Below are 18,491 nucleotides of genomic sequence, written 5' to 3'. Positions count from 1 at the left end.
TATCGGAAAGATTACCAGGTAACGGTAGTTCTCGCCAGTGGCGCAGAAATACACCCCCCTACACGCGACACTTATATATACGAAATTTTCAATTTTCTAAATCTGACTGAATTGAAAAGTTTGCCACCACCCATCTTCAAGTTTAAAAAAAGACTTACCCATTCATATGTCAACCATCCATTTTGGTCCAAGGGTGTCGATTTTACGGCCCTTCCTATTTAGGGTCTGTTTTTCGTTCTGGTCCCCAAAACTCCCAAAAACTTCGAAAATTTAAGTCCGACTTTTGCGGCTTCTAACAGTACTGATCATTACCTTTCCAACGCATGTCTAATTTTTAACATTACCAGAGAACGGCAGTTCTCGCCAGTGGCGCACACCCACACCACCCTACACGTGACACTATATATACACAAAATTTTCGATTTTCTAAATCTGACTGAATTGAAAATTGGGCCAACTCCCATCTTAAAGTTCAGAAAAGACTCACCCATTTATATGTCAACCATCGATTTTGGTCCAAGGGTGTAGATTTTACGGCCCTTCCTATTTAGGGACTCTTTTTCGTTCTCGTCACCAAAACTCCCAAAAAGTTTAAAAATTTGTCCAACCTTTGCGGCTTCTAATAGAACTGATCATTGCCTTTCCAACGCATGTCTAATTTTGAAAATCGGTTATACCATTCAAAAGTTATAGAGCTTAAAAATGTGACTCAATTTTTATTTAAAAAAGGGAAAATGTTTGTGGATATGTATGTATGTGTGTTTGAAAGTTAAACCGATTTGATATTTTTCTCTGTGTTTAAAGAGGGGGTCAGGGCCGATTTAGAACCGGTGTAGTTTGTTACTTTTGACGACCCATAAGCCAGCTATAGGACTTGGTAAGTATAAAACGGCATATTTTTGGGGGTATATATATTCGGATCAGGAAGAGGCAGGAGAACTGCAAATACATCAAATCAATAGTGTTGACTTAAGCTTTCAAATGGTGTCTAAGCCGTCAGGATCAGACATATACACGGCTCAGTATAGCCGAAAAACTGAAAAAGTAAACTTTGAAAATTTTGGTTTTTCGACAATTACTTAACATTTCAACGTACGAATTGCTCCAATAACTTAGCGTTTTTAGAAGGACTCAAGACGAATCTAACGATGTATACCTCATATCCGGGAAAATTCGAATTTTTAGGTTATAGGCTTCATAAATATGATAAAATCTATTTCCTGTGGGAACAACGGTTTCGAAAGCTCAATAATTCCTGTAATAGCTTCAGTTATCATACTTGACCTTAGATCCATCAGATACTACTGGTTAATACGTTTCAAACTCATGTTTACTGATCAAAATCGGTTAAGCCGTTTAGAAGTTATTAAGATACAAAAGTATAATCCAATTAACGATTATTCCCCAAATGGTTTATGTAGTTGTAGTGGTTACGACGCTAAATTTGATCTGGCAACGGGCAATCCGACTTCATTTACCGGCCATCTCAATATATTTTTTTTTCAATCTATTTCGAATAGAAAAAAGTCTAGTATACATTCGATGGACACTAGATCATTTGGCAGATAATGCAACAAAGGTGACAATTTATAAAGCTTGACGTGTAATAGAGGAACATTGCATTCAACTTCATACATTTAATTTGTAAATACCTTTGAAAAACTCATGATACAAGAATAAAAAACCGCTAAACGCCGTAAAAATGAGTGGCGCATAAAATATTCCAGCTACAAAATATCTGATATGAATGTTACGTGGCGCGAAAATGGATTTTCATTTGATGCAAAACAAAATTTTAGTTTTAGTTTAAAATATTTTTCCATAATATTTGCTAAATTTGAAGTAAACGCGCCACAAAAGAGTTTCAAAATTCAAACTGTATCAAAGTTACTCTTTTGTGGCGCGTTTACTTCAAATTTAGCAAATATTATGGAAAAATATTTTAAACTAAAACTAAAATTTTGTTTTGCATCAAATGAAAATCCATTTTCGCGCCACGTAACATTCATATCAGATATTTTGTAGCTGGAATATTTTATGCGCCACTCATTTTTACGGCGTTTAGCGGTTTTTTATTCTTGTACTTCTATACAATTTATATATACATACAAATAATATATAGCATAAGCGATGACGGTCGCAATGACGGTCGCGATGACGGTCGCAATGACATCGCAATGACGGTCGCGAATTCAATGCTTTTTCCCCTATCCAAAAATCGCACAACGTCCCTAAAGAAGTTTTCACTTCAATAAAACAAAAAAATGTTTCTTAAGTTTTGTTTGCACTTTTGAAGATTGCTGTTTTTTCTGTAATTAGATATGTATCCGCATTATGCGCATTATAAAAAATTTATAGAAACTCTTTGTAACATACAGAGACGTTTTTAATTTTTTTCACATTTGACCGGATTTTCTTGTCCGTTATATCCGAAGTCAGTTAAATTGAGGTCCGTTATATCGAGGTTTTACTGCACGTCATTTATTAGTCTTGATTTTTAATTTTTCCACACACTAAAAAAATAACAATTTATATCTTATTAACAGTGCATTTAAAGACATCGAAATTTAGACTGGCGAATATTACGGAATAAGTACACCCTTAACTACCTAAAAACAGCTAACCGACCGCTATTTATAAGAGGGTTAAATCGTGTCATTGGAAAATATTTTTGTAACATTGCCCTCTCCTTAAGAGTTGGATCCTCCTGGAAACTAGTCTGGACTGGAACTGGATGCTGGGATCGGCAACTGGACCCCCTTTTACAACATCCAGTTGTGTAGAAGTGGCAAGGGACGGTTACGTTCGATACCACCAATAACCGTAATTCGGATTGGAATAGACTAGTGTCTGGACTTCGATGTCTTTAAAGATTTCTTCCATTGAAGTAATTTTGGTACATAGGTTGGTCTTGGGTAGTCCTTTGTTGTAAGATAGAAAAAGTAACGTAATGCATCTTGGAGTTTCAAAGCTTTTTCGAAGCGGACAGTAGGCATTGCAATTCTGCAACTCGACCAAACTTCCTTTAAAAGACGGATCTATGCTATGAACTAGTGAGTAGTCATCGGGAAGTGTGAACAGGAACAGATCTCTTTTTTCTTCAGTGATAACACCATGTCTTGTTTTGGCGGTACCTTCATAGGCCCCCATAAATTCTTCAAACCTGAGGTCAGGTACTTCTTGGACTTAGTTTACTTCCACTGTCTATTCGGTAGATAACATCATCAATTTTTTCCATACTCTTCCAGAACTTTCTGCAACTTAGGAAAACAACCCGTTCGCTTCTTTCTGTACGAAAATATTACTATACCGTCGAAGAAATTCCCTTAATTTTCTTTTCTTCGCCTGATTTAGATACTGCTCTGCAACTGCAAACATTTTTCACACTGATAACGTGCTCACGGATAACTCAGGTGAAACAATAGACACAGCAAGACAAGTGCGATTATTTTCACTGAGCCTACGGGTCATTAGACCTCATCTTTATGATGGTTGAATGCATTTTTCATTTTAAAATGTGCCTACAAGATAGACGCACTGGTAGAGTTCAAACAATATAAAATATAAGTTCCAATCTAGAAAAAATAGAAAAGGATTGCATTATAGGTATTAAGGTACCAAGTGTATTATAATGATAATAACCAGAGTCAGCCAAATATGCAAGAGTGCATAGAATAGAATAGAATAGAATACTTTATTTGTCCTGCAAGATCATTTACATGATATAGGATACGTCAGTTGAAAATACAAATATATGCATATATAAAATATCACTTAAAAAATATTATAAGATAAAATAAACAGTACATAGAATTAATTAATTACATCACCCATATATTCGCTTACACTATAGAAACAATTTTGCAATAGGTACGATTTTAGTTTGCCTCGAAATTTATTTGGGTTTATTTCAGATCTAATACCATTGGGAAGATGATTGAAAAGTCTTATTATACCCATATACCCATTATACCCATTATTATACCCATATAATACTGGGATTTTTCGTATCGTCCAGTATTATGTTTTGGTAGTCTTATAAAGTCATTTTGTCTAGTGGGGTACTGATAATAATAAGAGTTTGAATGAAAGGTAGTTATATTAGATTTTACATACAGAATACATTTAAAAATATAAATAGAAGGTACTGTTAAAATGTTATATTTTTTAAAATATTGTCGACATGAAAACCTGTATGGCAAATTGAAAATTAACCTAATTATCCTTTTCTGAGAGACAAATACTTTTGTAGCACTCACAGCACTACCCCAAAGATTTATATTACAGGCCAAGTGAGAATACACAATTGCATAATAAATATTCAATAACTGTTCAATTGTAAAAAAAACTTTTTAATTGTAAAATTGCGTAATAGCTACTATTTATTTTCTTGCAAACGTGATTAATTTGAGATTCCCAGCTCATATTACTATCTAGATACAAACCCAAAAGTTTAGTGGTAGTTGTCGAATGAACCATGCTATCATTTACTTTGATAGAGAACTGATGACTTGAGTTAGATCTATAGTAGAATTGCATGCTAGTGGTCTTTTTAGCATTAACAACCAAAGCATTCTTTTTACACCATCCTGTAAAGTCTTCTGATATAACATTTAGTAAGACAGTTAATTCCTCAACACTTGAAGCAGATGTAGCAATAGTTGTGTCATCTGCATACATAAATATGTTATTTGATCTGACATATTTGGGCATATCATTAACACATTGGATATCATTGACATATCATGGACACATTTGGGCATATGCATATGCATTTGCATATTTTTGTATTTACTTTTGAATTTTGCATATAGTGGTATATTTAAAAATACGGTGCATATAAAAGGTTTTTAAACCGAATTGCGCATGTTTCTTGGAATAAAATACTGCAAATGGAATATTCCAAATAAAAGAAGGTTTAGAAGAAACTAGATCGATTCTGTATATCCTGCGGTACTGTACTGAGTAAAATAAAATTATATATAGGAGATAATTATTTTCATGTATGCGTAGATGAAACAATTGACTCTTTTGGACGTTACATCGCACATTTATTAATCGAATCTCTTAAAAATGAGCAAGCTTGTAAATCGCATTTAATTGCTTCCAAGCAGTTGGGTAAAACCAACGCACTGTTTCAAGGTTTTTGCAAGACAGTTTAGCTAATTTTTTTCTTCCTTTAGTTGTCCCCAACGAAAAATGTTTGCTTTTTTTCAGATTCTGCACCTTACTTGGTTAAAGTGGGAAACAATTTGAAATTTTTTTTATCCACGTTTAGTACATACAACTTTCCTAGCACGTGGTCTAAATAAGGTCGAAGAAGAAATTAGAATTAAATTTCTTCTTGTTAATAATTTAATTTCAAATATGAAATAAAAGGTTATCTTTAATTGAAGCAGTTAAACTAATAAAAAAAAATTGAACTATCTTCCAAAATTGTTGTGGGCCAAATTGGCAAAGACACTTTAAAAAAATTTAATTCAGTCATTAATAAAAATCCTGGATTTGTATTTCTATCTAAGGTTGCAAATGTTTTAGGTCTGGTGTTTGATGAAACACTAAATAATGTAGAGGCTGAAATTTTAAATCACAATTTTAAATACGTTCCTATAACTTCGGTGGATGTAGAACGGAGCTTTTCTATACCCTATTCCACGAACATACGCCTGTTTTGGATTACTTCGACAACGAATATTTTACTGTGCAAAATAAGAAGAACGAAAAGTAAATTGCAAATTACATTGTTGTTTATTGGAATAATTATTAGCGCCATTTACTTTCGTACTTCTTCTGTTGCACAGTAAAATATTCGTTGTCGAAGTAATCCAAAACAGGCGTATGTTCGTGGAATGGCCCATATATACAAACATATGTATTACAGATAGGCGACATAACTTTTTAGAAAATTTTTAAAAAACATATCTTCACATATTGTTTTTTAAATAAATAATCATGCATATATATTTATATAGTTAAAATAATTGCTTAAAAGTTTTATTTTAATTTAATAATATCAAGCTTACAACTAATATTTTATAAAGTTATTATATTTAAACGGTTTATGAAGTGCACATTTTGTTTAAATAAATGCATATACATGCATATTTGACACAAATAATATATGCATATTTATATTTGACATAAATAAATGCATATGCATGCATATTAGACAGAAATAATATGCATATACATGCGCATATATCTTACTCTTCAGCCTGCATATTTGCCTGACTTTGATAAACTTAGGCATAAATTATGCATAAAAAATGCAAAAATGTCCAATTCTGCATATTTTTATATAAATGGGCATAAAGTGCATATAATTTGAAATTTTGTTTGTATACATGTATGTATTTTTATATTCATGTAACCAATATTTATTTTGTTTTATAATCTCTTGGTATTCAATTTTTTGGTATGGTAACTAATAAAAGACAGTTACAAAATGTGCCAGTTTATATCTCTAGGTAAACATTTTTATTTTGACGGTCGTTTTAACTTTTGTTGTAAAATAAGCTGTGAACACCTGTCTCTGTAATTGTTGTGCTTTGAAAATGCCGAAAATAAACAGTTCAGTGTCATTCATTAAATCAAACTACAGTTTTTCTCAGAAAACTATTACCCAATTGGATTCTTCCAAATTATCATTGTTAGACAGTACATTTTTAATAAAAGAATTTGAATCATTGTGTCAAAACGTTAAAAGTAATACATATTGAAAAGTAAACATTCCAAAAATTTAAACAACCATGGAAAAAATAGGAGTGGTTCAAATACTAGCTGGGACATTTTTGGTTCCAGTACTAGCCAACTATTATGGTGAATTTGAAAAATGCCGCTGTTACATCACTTGATGTCGAAAGAAGTTTTTCTATGTACTCAGATAGAAGCCAGATTTGTTTTTGTTAGAAAAATTTTTTGTACCACAATTCGAAATAATATCATTTTTTGTAAATTAAAAAATATTCTAAATATTTTTTATTAAATTATATATATTTTTTATTACATGCATATTTTCTAGATAAACTTGCATATTTTTGAGTAAAACACTGCATATTTATGCGCATATTTAATACCTTTTTATTTGCAAATTTTTATTGCCCAGGTCTAATAATTAATATATATACAAATTCTATTCAATCATTCCTAAAACTAATATTGGTTTATAATATTGCATTGAAAATAAAAATCTCAAATATACTAGGTTTTATTTCTTCATAACATGCTACTAGATAAATGAAAAATGAAATGTAACAAAATTAGAGAGAGGACCAAAAGAACAAAATTATTTGCAGAAATTTTCTTCAATATTATAATAACTGTATCTTACAACATTGAAAGTTATAATTTTTTAAGATTGCAAAAAAACAAAAACTAATATATTTCATACATTTGGGTATGATAACAATACTATTAAAATAAAATAAAAGGAGATTTATCTAGGATTACTTGTATTTTTATGAAAAACGTAATAATTATCACTTAATTATTTATTATAAGTTATCGTAAATTCAAGTGCAAATGATCCAATCCTATGATTGCCAACAAAGTCATCCTAAAAATACCGTAACATAATTTCCAAAAATTGTTTACACAATTTACATAGTTAATTAAATAACCACTTTATTAACAAAAAAACCTATCCGTAACGTACGCAAATAGTACATACAGATAAAAAAAAGAAACTTCAAAATAGATAATAGAGAAAGATAGAGGTTTTGGTTATCGAAGTCCATAAAATTTTTATATCTCTGTTCTAACAGGTACTCAGTGAAACCAGTTTTTCAAGAGCAGGTAATAATTTATCTTAATAAAATATCTGGTATAAAGAAGATCTGTTGATCGGATCGGTACCGGTACTAACTGTTCTTAGCTGAATTTCCAACCCCAATCAATTACGTTTATCTCTTGTTTGGTGGTTCTGTAACTTCAGTTCTTCATTTATCTAATAGCATGTTTAGCAAATAAATAAAACCTAGTTCATTTGACATTTTTTGATTTCAATAGACCAATACTATTTTTAGAAACAATTAAATGGGATAATTTATTTTTTCATATTTTAAATTATTACTAAGTTGAATGAAAGATTATGTATTATTATATTATTCATAAATATTTTTATTTTGTGATTAAAATTACTTCAAATATTAAAAAAAATTGAAAAAAAAATTGTTTAAACAAATTTGATTTAAATTTGATTAAATAGTGCATATTCGTACTGTACGCAAAAAGTACACACAAATTAAAAAAGAAACGTCGAAATCCATAGGCGAGAACAAGAGATACAGCTAACAGTTCCTTCCCCTTCTCATCGACCACCCAAGTTTCAAGGCCGGCCGATTTTAAGCGTCACATTTTAAAGCTTTGTGGACGATTTGTTTGATAGTATATATTTTTTATATTTGGCACATTAAAGTTTTGAAGTATGTTCTTTCAAATGTGGCTGATTTGATTTCGTAATTGCTATAAGCAAAGCTGCTGTGAATTAAAAAGGGGGGGGGGCAACTTCGTCCCTAATTGCCCTAGGACAATTTTTTCTTTTTTTGAATTTCTATAAAAACAGTCTTTCTAAATGTGAAAAAATAATTTTTCTACGGGTAATGGTTAAAAAGTTATTCTAATTGTTTATAAGCAAAAAATCAACATGTTTTTGCAAAATAATTTTGCAGTATTTAGAGCAATTTTTTGAAATTTTTTTTCATTAAATTAATAGTATAAATCTTCTTCTTTCATGAACTATCCAAAGTATTGCTGTAACTTCATCATTTTCTGACTTATAGTGTTGCAAAAAAAATTAATTTGGGATAAACAAATTAAATAACTTTTACACTATTTGACCAATTGCTTTGAAATTTAGGGTATAATTTAAGCACCAGAAGTCTCAGCAATCCGTGTAATAAGAAGGTTCTAAGATAATTTTTACATAAGTTATAAATATTTATATATAGGTACTCAAAATTTATGACTTACTTTGCAATTTTCTAAGCAACCAATATTGATAGACATATTCAGCGAACGCCATATTGAAGTTTTTTATATGATTTATGAGCTTCTTACTCCCAAATTTATATAAAATGCTTAACTTTTTGGTAGTAGACGAAAAAAGCAAAAATTTAGCGTTTTTTGATCTTCATTTGTTTATAACTATGTATATCATCAAAATCGGCTGCAGGAAATATGTAGGTTATTATTATACATGACCATACTACTTAAAAAATTTGGTTTTGGCCTGGAGGGGGTTGTGTCACCGACAGGATATTTTTTTCCTTATTTCTCTGAACTATACAGGGCAGTTGCGTCGTTGTTGAAATATGCACCATTTTAGACCTTGTTTCAGATGAATAATGACGTAACTGTAAATAGGGTTCAAAATGGGGTACTTAATTAAGATAAATATGGATAAAAATAAAAGCCATCATTTTAACCCTCCGTTACTCGCACACGGTGTATGAGACCGGCCCTCTAAATAACTTACTATAACTCTGATTGTACTGGAGATTTTGAATTCCTGCTGCATATACCTCTTCAGTCATCAGTTAACTGTGGGTGAAGTCCACAACGATGCTCTTGGACTATCACTCCTCATTTGATCCCTATTTTAAATTTTAAAAATCGTTTTTTTTTGCTCTCCTGAGATGTTTGGCCTTTTGCAGTTACATCATTCTTATTCCGGACCGGCTATATATAAATCAGATAATTTTGAACACAAATATTTATTAACACCTTTTGTTAAGAATGGGGAACTTGCATAAAATTTTAAATTCTAAAAAAGTGATATAAATTATAACAGAACATAATTTAAAACATATATCAAAGAAAAAAAGTTTTTTTGTATTTTGTTTGGCCCCTAAAAACGGTTAAAATCGAGAGAAAATTATAGCAGGCAGCTCAAATTATACGTCATACCAATATAATATTTGAAGTCCTCGCCGTTAATTCATTAGGTTTGGCATTCTTTCTGACACACAGTTTTATAAAAAGAAATTTGATATAGTCGGTTCGCTGAACTCAGACACAACTGGCTAGTGATTTTAGTAACTAATTTTGCCAATTTGGCAAAATTGGCAAAAAAGAATAATTACTAAATTGTTAATAATTACAAAATAGTTAGTAATTTTGCCAATTTTGGCAAATATGGCAAAGAACAAAAAAATTATCTATTAAAATCACTAGCCAGTTGTATCTGAGTTTAGCGAACCGACTATAGTTCTTTTCTTTTCCTTCAAAAACTGTATCAAACTCCAATCTCAGCACAGCAAACTGGTATATATTATTACAATGACATACGATAAATGTCATTATAAAATATAATGATATGACCTCACAAGTGCTCGCGCGGTTTTTGGAGTCGTTTGAAATGATTTAAATACACAGAAGATTTTACATTTGTATTTCTAAGGTATTCCATCCATCGTCGGATGTAGTAAGCCTCCCTTAGGTGTGTCCATTCATATCTGTTTGCTGTTTTTTGCATCCATTTGTGGCCAACCATTCGCTTGACGTCTTCAGTCCATCTTGTTTGAGTCTAAGTAAGTATTTCTAAACATTATAATATTTAACTGAACATTACTATGTAATAAAAAATGTGCAAGTTCCCTATTAACCGTTCGCTCAGAAACAACGCTTGAAACGACCGGTGATTTTGATTGTCAGCTATGCGCACAAAGTCAATTTCAATCTCTGGTTCTGGGAGAACCTGTTCTCAATTTAAAACTCTGTTTCTTTCAAAATCGTAAAAATGTGTATTTTTTTTCTTCGGCGCCCTTTATCTTGCAAACGGATGGTGTTACAAAATATTTTTACTGAACACACTCCAATTATCACTCAGTTTTTTACCTACCCTAGAGACGGTCTTTCCTTTTTTTGAAACATCCTGTATACAGCTAAATCTAACCGAATGAAGCAACATACTCCCTTCTACATACTCGGCACAATCGATTCACGAGGTCTTCACACCTAATTCTCGGATTCAATTTTATGAAAAAATGTTGTCAAGCGTTATGCTTCTCGAGACACTCTAATCCAGAAACAGACAATTTAACATCCCCAACAGGGGGATTAAATCTTTTGCTGGAATTATTTACATTTCACGCTAGATATAACTTTCGCATGGTTCAACACCTTCAAAGAAATCGTCTAAAATTATTTTCAGACATGTTTTAAAATTTTTGTACGTGGGAAGATAAAAACTCGTCTTTTTATTAATGTATTTTCCTATTATTGTAATATATATAAATCACAGTGAAATAAGATTTCTCTCTAGTTTTAACCCCCCAGAAGCAGGGTCGTTCCTGAGGTGACTTGCGCCCTTGTGCAAAAAAATATTGGTTGCTCATGTAACCAAAAAGTCTTTTGGTAAATTCACGCCATATGAAACATTCTACAGTGTGTCAATTTAAAAACTTACAATGGCTATATCTCACGAACAAAAGCTGATATCAAAAAATGCTTGAAACCGTTTCTAGGATAGTAAGGGGGAACTAAAATGACATGAAAGAGAACTCACCCCCATCAACCCCCTAGGCCCCACCCATCACACCCAAAAAAGTTTAAATTGCAAACCCCTACTTGTGATACATAATTGAAAAGGCTATAAAAATGCTATCCAATGGTATAAATAATAATTATACAGGGTGAAGCAATAATTGTGAAACTTTGGCTTAAATGAAAAATTTACTAAGGTTTTGTTGAATTACAAATTGATTAAAAATGTCAATTAAGTAAATATTTAATGTGAATTCCGTTGTTTGGTAAACAATAATACAGCCTATTTTCAAATTCAGCACGAAATTTGGCAAATGTTCTAGTAATAGGGCGACATGCTTGAGTAATTCTTTCTCGCAATTCCCCAAGTGATGCAAGTTGAGTTTTATAAACAACTGATTTAAGTCAACCCCATAGAAAAAAGTAATATACTATTCTACTATAAAAAGTACCATCCAATGGTATAAAAATTAATTATACAGGGTGTTAATATCAGCTGGCTTACTATGACTTTTGTATTTGTAATGCTATCTCCCGGACTATTATTTTAAATGGTAAATGTCCGCTCGAACTTTTTTTTGTTGAATTAAAACTTAATTTGCTATTTTTACCTTAAATCAGTTGTTTATAAAACTTAACTTGCGTCACTTGGGAAATTGCGAGAAATAATAATTACTCAAGCATGTCGCCCTATTACTAGAAAAACATTTGCCAAATTTCGTGCAGAATTTGAAAATAGACTGTATTATTGTTTACAAAACTACGGAACCCACTTTGCAAATTTATTTAATTGACATTTGTATCAAATTTGCAATTCAACAAAACCTCATTAAATTTTTCATTTAAGCCAAAGTTTCACAATTATTGCTTCACCCTGTATAATTATTGTTTATACCACTGGATAGCATTTTTTATAGCCTCTTCAATGATGTATCACAAGTAGGGGTTTGCAATTTAAACTTTTTGGGTTGTGGTGGGTGGGGCCTAGGGGGTTGATGGGGGTGAGTTCTCTTTCATGCCATTTTAGTTCCCCCTTACTATCCTAGAAACGGTTTCAAGCATTTTTCGTTTTCAGCTTTTGTTCGTGAGATATAGCCATTGTAAGTTTTAAAATTGACACACTGTATGATTTGTTTACTACAAATTAATACAGATTATCATTTCTAGTTTCAATATCAATTATGTATAATATACAGTGCGCTGGAATAAGTGTTAGCCCCCCCCCCTCCGCCCCTTATTAGCTTATTTATTTTTAGAACATAAGCAAAATGCTCGGACAGGTCTATTTTTAAAATAATCATAGTATATTATAGCATCAATGTTTCGAACTTCCTCTTCAGGTGACAGGCATAACATAGGAAAGTACATCATGTGACACCTCATTTAAAAGCTTTTGAAATACTGATTAAGAAAATGTATATTACTTAAATTATTCTTTTTGAGAGCTAACTTTCAGTCGAATTATTTTTAAATGCATTCATTTTTTTCGAATCCTTAGAAAACTAATACATATTTGAAAAATTTAAACACAGAATGAAATATTACAGTATTATCGATGGTCGCAAGTCCCTGAGAACTTCTATAATGTTTATTTTAATAAGTCACAAAGGTGAAAAAAAAAAGAAAATTTAGTCTGATGTTTAATTTCAAATATATCATTCAAAAAAACTTTCTGTTTATTCTAAGGAACTTTCTGCTCTCGGTAATAATGTAATCTTTCATTCTGCGTTTAAATTTTTCAAAAATACTTATTAGTTTTCTCAGGATTCCAAAGAAATAAATGCGTTTAAAAAGAATCCGATCGAAATTTTGCGCCTACGCTCTCAAAAAGGATCAAAGTGTTTTTTGTAATTTTTGTAATCTGTATTTCAAAAACTTTTAAATGACGGTTTCATGATATGCTTTCCCATTTAAAAAAAATCAAAGTTATGCCTGTCACCTGAAGAGGGATCGGGTAAAGTTCGAAACATTGATGCTATAATATACTACGATTATTTTAAAAGTCGACCTGTCCGAGCGTTTTGCTTATGTGCTAAAAATAAATAAGTTAATAAGGGGGAAGTAACACTTATTCTAGCGCACTGTATAATTAGTACTGTACTACTAATAATATGTAGCAGTGAACAGACAACTAATTAAAACGTTAACATATTTATTCTTTGCAAAGGATAATTACCTAATGTTGAATGAATTGCATATTATGAGAGTTCATTTTGAATGAAATAAAAGACAGACGTACACGCAATCATTTATTGTTAACTTCCGACGACCGGTTTCGCTCTCTATAATATGCAGAACATCTTCAGGTCAACGGTTACAATTAAACGAAATGCTACCAATAAAAACCATAGAACAATGTCTGATTGTAAAAAGATGCTAAAAAGATCCATAAGATCAAGCCAATATTTAACAATATAATATATAAATTAAGCTCATATACAAATACATATGTATGCCCACGTACTGGCAGTAACAAACGCTCTTACTCTCGCAAACACATGCAAATGTATGCAGTCTGTGCTTATGCAATATTAGCGTGTTGTACTTACATGCCATTTCCAATGAGGAAAAAGCGCCACGTAAAAGGCTAGGCCGATTTCAAACCGTAACTCTAGACCACGGGCGCCCATATAAAAATTTTCAGGGCGGGGGCAGACGTGAAGTTGTTGCACATTATATTTTGTATACTTTAGAAAACCATAATCTGGTTCCACTATATACCTATTATATAGTTTACAGCACCTGAAAAGCTAGGGGGCATGAGTATGGGCGCCCATGCTCTAGACCAGTGGTTTTCAATCTTTCTGAGTCATGTAGTGGCAGTGGCGGTTTCTCCATAAGTGCACATGTGCACGTGAACCCCTAAAATTATTTTCACACCAACATTCATATATGTAATATTTGTCATTCTATAAATAACATTTTAATCTAACTATGCAGTAATTGAAATTCGAAATAACAGATCCAAGGAGTTTATAAGTATCTAATAGGTAACATTTAATTATTTTTATTCTATTTCAAAGGAGAAAATTCACGGATGCGAGGCCTTAGACAGAACCCCGCGTTCACCGCTCTTACAGTGGTTCCTATTCCAATGACTTTTCATACGGCAAAATAAAACTCACCACCCACCCCGCTACCCGCTATATAGCCCACAAATTTAGATGGCCACAGGATCACAAGTTGGATGTGATCTTATGGCATGATCTTATGGTGTTTTCAACGTGCACGGTACACGTATGTTTAAATTTTGCTTTCGTGAAGTTCGAATTTCGGAACTATATTAAGAATGGTAGACGGCAAAGAAACAGACAAAATTTGCATTCAAAGAGGTGTCAGACAGGGTTGTGTGTTATCCCCAACTTTGTTTAACGTATACTCAGAAATATTTTTTAATGAAGCCTTGGAAGGACAATGTGGAGTTCGAATCGGGGGAGAAACTATTAGCAACATCAGATATGCAGAGGACACCGCGATCATGGCTGAAAATATCGAAGATCTTCAATTCCTTATAGATCGAGTCACTAGAGAATGCTCCAATAACGGACTTAACATAAATGCAACAAAGACAAAGTTACTTGTGGTTAGTAAACAAGACGTCGGCCCTATGCAACTAATTGTCAATGATGAATCAATAACAAAAGTTAACCATTTTAAATACCTAGGATGTTGGATAAACGAGACACTAAATCCGGATGAAGAAATTAAAACTCGTATAGAAATTGCAAGAGGAGCATTTATGAAACTTAGATCTATTCTGAGCAACTCTCAGCTGAACTTACAACTAAGAATCAAGTTCCTAAAATGTTATGTGTATCCTGTATTATTATATGGATGTGAAACCTGGATCATGAAGGTTAACATGATGAACAAATTAGAAGCCTTTGAGATGTGGTCGTATCGTAAATTGCTCAGAATATCTTGGGTTCAACGCATTTCAAACAGAGAAGTCTTAAACAGAGTAGGTCAAGGCGAAGGTGACTTAATGAAGATGATAAAAAAGAGAAAACTTGAATATCTGGGGCATATAATGAGAGGTAGCAGATACAGGATGCTGCAGTTAATACTCAATGGAAAGATCGACGGAAAAAGAGGAATTGGTCGAAAGAAATATTCATGGCTCCGAAACCTTCGTCAATGGACTTGCTTATCAGCAGATCAATTGTTACATGCCGCACAAGATCGAGAACGATATCGGCAAATTGTTATGGAAGCTACCCACTCCTAAAAATTTGGGCACGGTACTTAAAGAAGAAGAAGATTAAGAATGGAAGGATTTGTGGACGTAAATGTTAGCGTGGAATATTTAAAATCAATTAAATTTTGTTCATTATATTTAGAAGAAAAATTAAAAATGCCGAAACCAAATTTGTTAATTAAGAATGTACCAAAGTGCAAACGTCGGGATTATAAATGATTATTTAAAATGGAGATTTGTGTAAAAACTTACAAATTGTGTAGTTGTGAAGCACATATTTGGAGAAGAGGAAGCATAATGAATAAAATAGAAGATACGATTTTAACTATCCAGTTAGAATTCCAGATTGGAATTCTCCAATTATATACTTGTTACGATGCCAGTGACAACTGCAGAAACAGAACGATGTCTCTCTGTATTGAAACGTATCAAAACTTTCCTTAGAATAGCTATGGGTCAGGATCGATTAACTGCACTCGCAATGTTTTCAATTAAAAAAAAAATGATTCAAGAAATTCCAAATTTTACTGAATTTGTTTGTGAATAATTTATCTAAAAAATAACAGGCGACTGACTTTCGTTACAAAATTTGCTTGTAACATTTAAACACTAAATTATAATTTTAAGTCAATAAAATACATTATTGGTTGTAATTTTTAATAAGGTCCTTTGAATTTTACAATTTGAAGACACTCAAAAAACTTTACCTACGGAAATAGGGTCTCAAAGTCTTTTTATATGTTAACATTATTTGTGCACCCCCAATATTTTACACCAGGCGCCGCCACTGTGTAGTGGTACTTATTTTGGCTGTTTTTGCGTTTTGTGTACCACTGCAAATAATGATATGTAGGTCCAGTCACAGCATAATAAACGAAAACGAGACCAGCAAGGACACTCCCTGATGCCGCCTTTGAAGTCGAAAAGTACAGGGTCGCCGTTTTTCGCGTAGTACATCTCAGTGGTGATGTGATGTGTTAGTTCATCAGTGTTGCCGATGTCACCAACTTTATTACTCGTGAGAGATTCTTTTTGAATAATTTCTGGAATTTATGCAAAAGATTAACAATACAATCGCCATTCATCGTCAATATTTTGTGTTATGTCCCAATTATTGACATAATTCTTACAGGCATACGTATAAAATTATGTTAAAAAATATTTAATATTATCAGAATGTCATAAAAGTTAAGTAAATCTGATAATTATGTACAAATCGGCAACACTGTCGATTTTCTACATTGTCTGGTACTACGCACAAAATGGCCGACGATCTGCGCCGTAATAGTGCGTGAACTTTTCCCGCCTACTAGTGTGTCACTGCTGTTGCGTTTTCTATGCTGTGGTCCAGTCCAGTAGGTCCTAGCACCAGTCCACTGCTCTAGACTATTTCACTTGACCCAACCATGCGGGGCAAAGTGCAAAAAGACAATACCTAACAAACCCACGCATAACAAAAAATTTACTGACCTAGTTAATTTATATTTGGACATAATGATCTTAAATATTACTGTAATAAGATATGTTTTTTACAAAATTTTATTTCGAAAATTGTAAAATTTATTTAATTTCAAAATTTAGCTACCCTACCAAACATTAATTTATTGCAATGTGTTTAGCATTTGTTATTTTTCATAATTTTAATATGAAGCACAATTTGAAAACCTACTTTTTATAATATTTATTTACATGAAAATAAATCACAGTTGTTGATTGTAACAAAAATTAAAAATAAATTCTTTAATTCTATAGATTTGTTTCGATCATTTGAGTTCAAATAAATGGTTTACAGTAAATTTACCAACAGTTTCCGTGGTGTAGTGGTTATCACATCCGCCTAACACGCGGAAGGTCCCCGGTTCGATCCCGGGCGGAAACATGCTTTTTCTATTTTTCTTAATAATTAAAATTTTTTAGTTAGCTAGAGAATTTGTAATATTTATTTATACTCACAACAGGCCGTAAAGAGCATGTTTATAAAACTTAATCATATTATTAAGATTAAATAATTAAAATAATAATTATTTTAAACAATACTCAGTAAGGTACCTATATATTTTACAAAATTCTTAACTTTTCTGAAGGACTCGATGAACAATATTTCTCCATTTACTTCTATTTGTGGTTTTCCAGTAAATACCGTTTTCTTTTATAAGCCCAAAATTTTCTGAGACAGCTCAAATAGTCCAATTTTAATTCTTTGAAGTGTGTACATTAACGTTAGATAGGTATAGTGCCTTTTTATATGAAAGTCGTAGTTATTCTGTTGTATCATAATTACTTTGGTTACTATCTGGTTGTATTGGTACATTTTTAATTAACAATTTAATTGCTGCTAAACTATTTGTTCAATTTCCACCGGCTTCCAGAAATACATTATAATCTATACCAAAACAGCTTTTACGTCACCAGGTTATTTAGTTATTGATAAGTAATTAGTTACGTAAAATTGTAGTTGAAAACAAAATACATTGTTGGGAAAATAGGGATTTTCCGAAGAAAATTTTCGTCGAAGGAATTAAAAAAAATCTGTGTGTTTTTGCTTTAAAGTTAAAATCTTTTGAGTTACAGAGCAATGAATGAAAAAAATATTTCGGAGAGATAATTTGTTAATAAACAAAATTGCACACTTTCTGCGGAATTTCCAAACCAATATTACTAATATATAGAGGGCTGAAAACCATAGGGTTCCAAGCGACAGTTTATACAAAACTGTTTTTTCAGAAATCTATTGTTCATTGAATTCTGTATCGAATGGTATTGAAAATTCTGCCATTCGTTTACAAATAGCGCTAGAATCAACAGTGGA

At 31.9% G+C, this 18,491-nt stretch overlaps 1 non-coding gene across 1 annotated transcript; it reads left to right on the top strand.

Moving 5' to 3' along the window:
* Positions 1-17,488: 17,488 nt before the first annotated feature.
* On the top strand, positions 17,489-17,561 carry Trnav-aac (transfer RNA valine (anticodon AAC)). The gene has a single exon. It is a non-coding gene; the product is annotated as a tRNA-Val (tRNA).
* The last annotated feature ends 930 nt before the right edge of the window (positions 17,562-18,491 follow it).

The sequence above is a fragment of the Diabrotica virgifera genome, chromosome 7, assembly GCF_917563875.1.
Source record: "Diabrotica virgifera virgifera chromosome 7, PGI_DIABVI_V3a".
Lineage (NCBI taxonomy): Eukaryota > Metazoa > Arthropoda > Insecta > Coleoptera > Chrysomelidae > Diabrotica > Diabrotica virgifera.
Note: the sequence above shows the minus strand (reverse complement) of the source record. Positions and strands in the feature narration are given on the sequence as shown.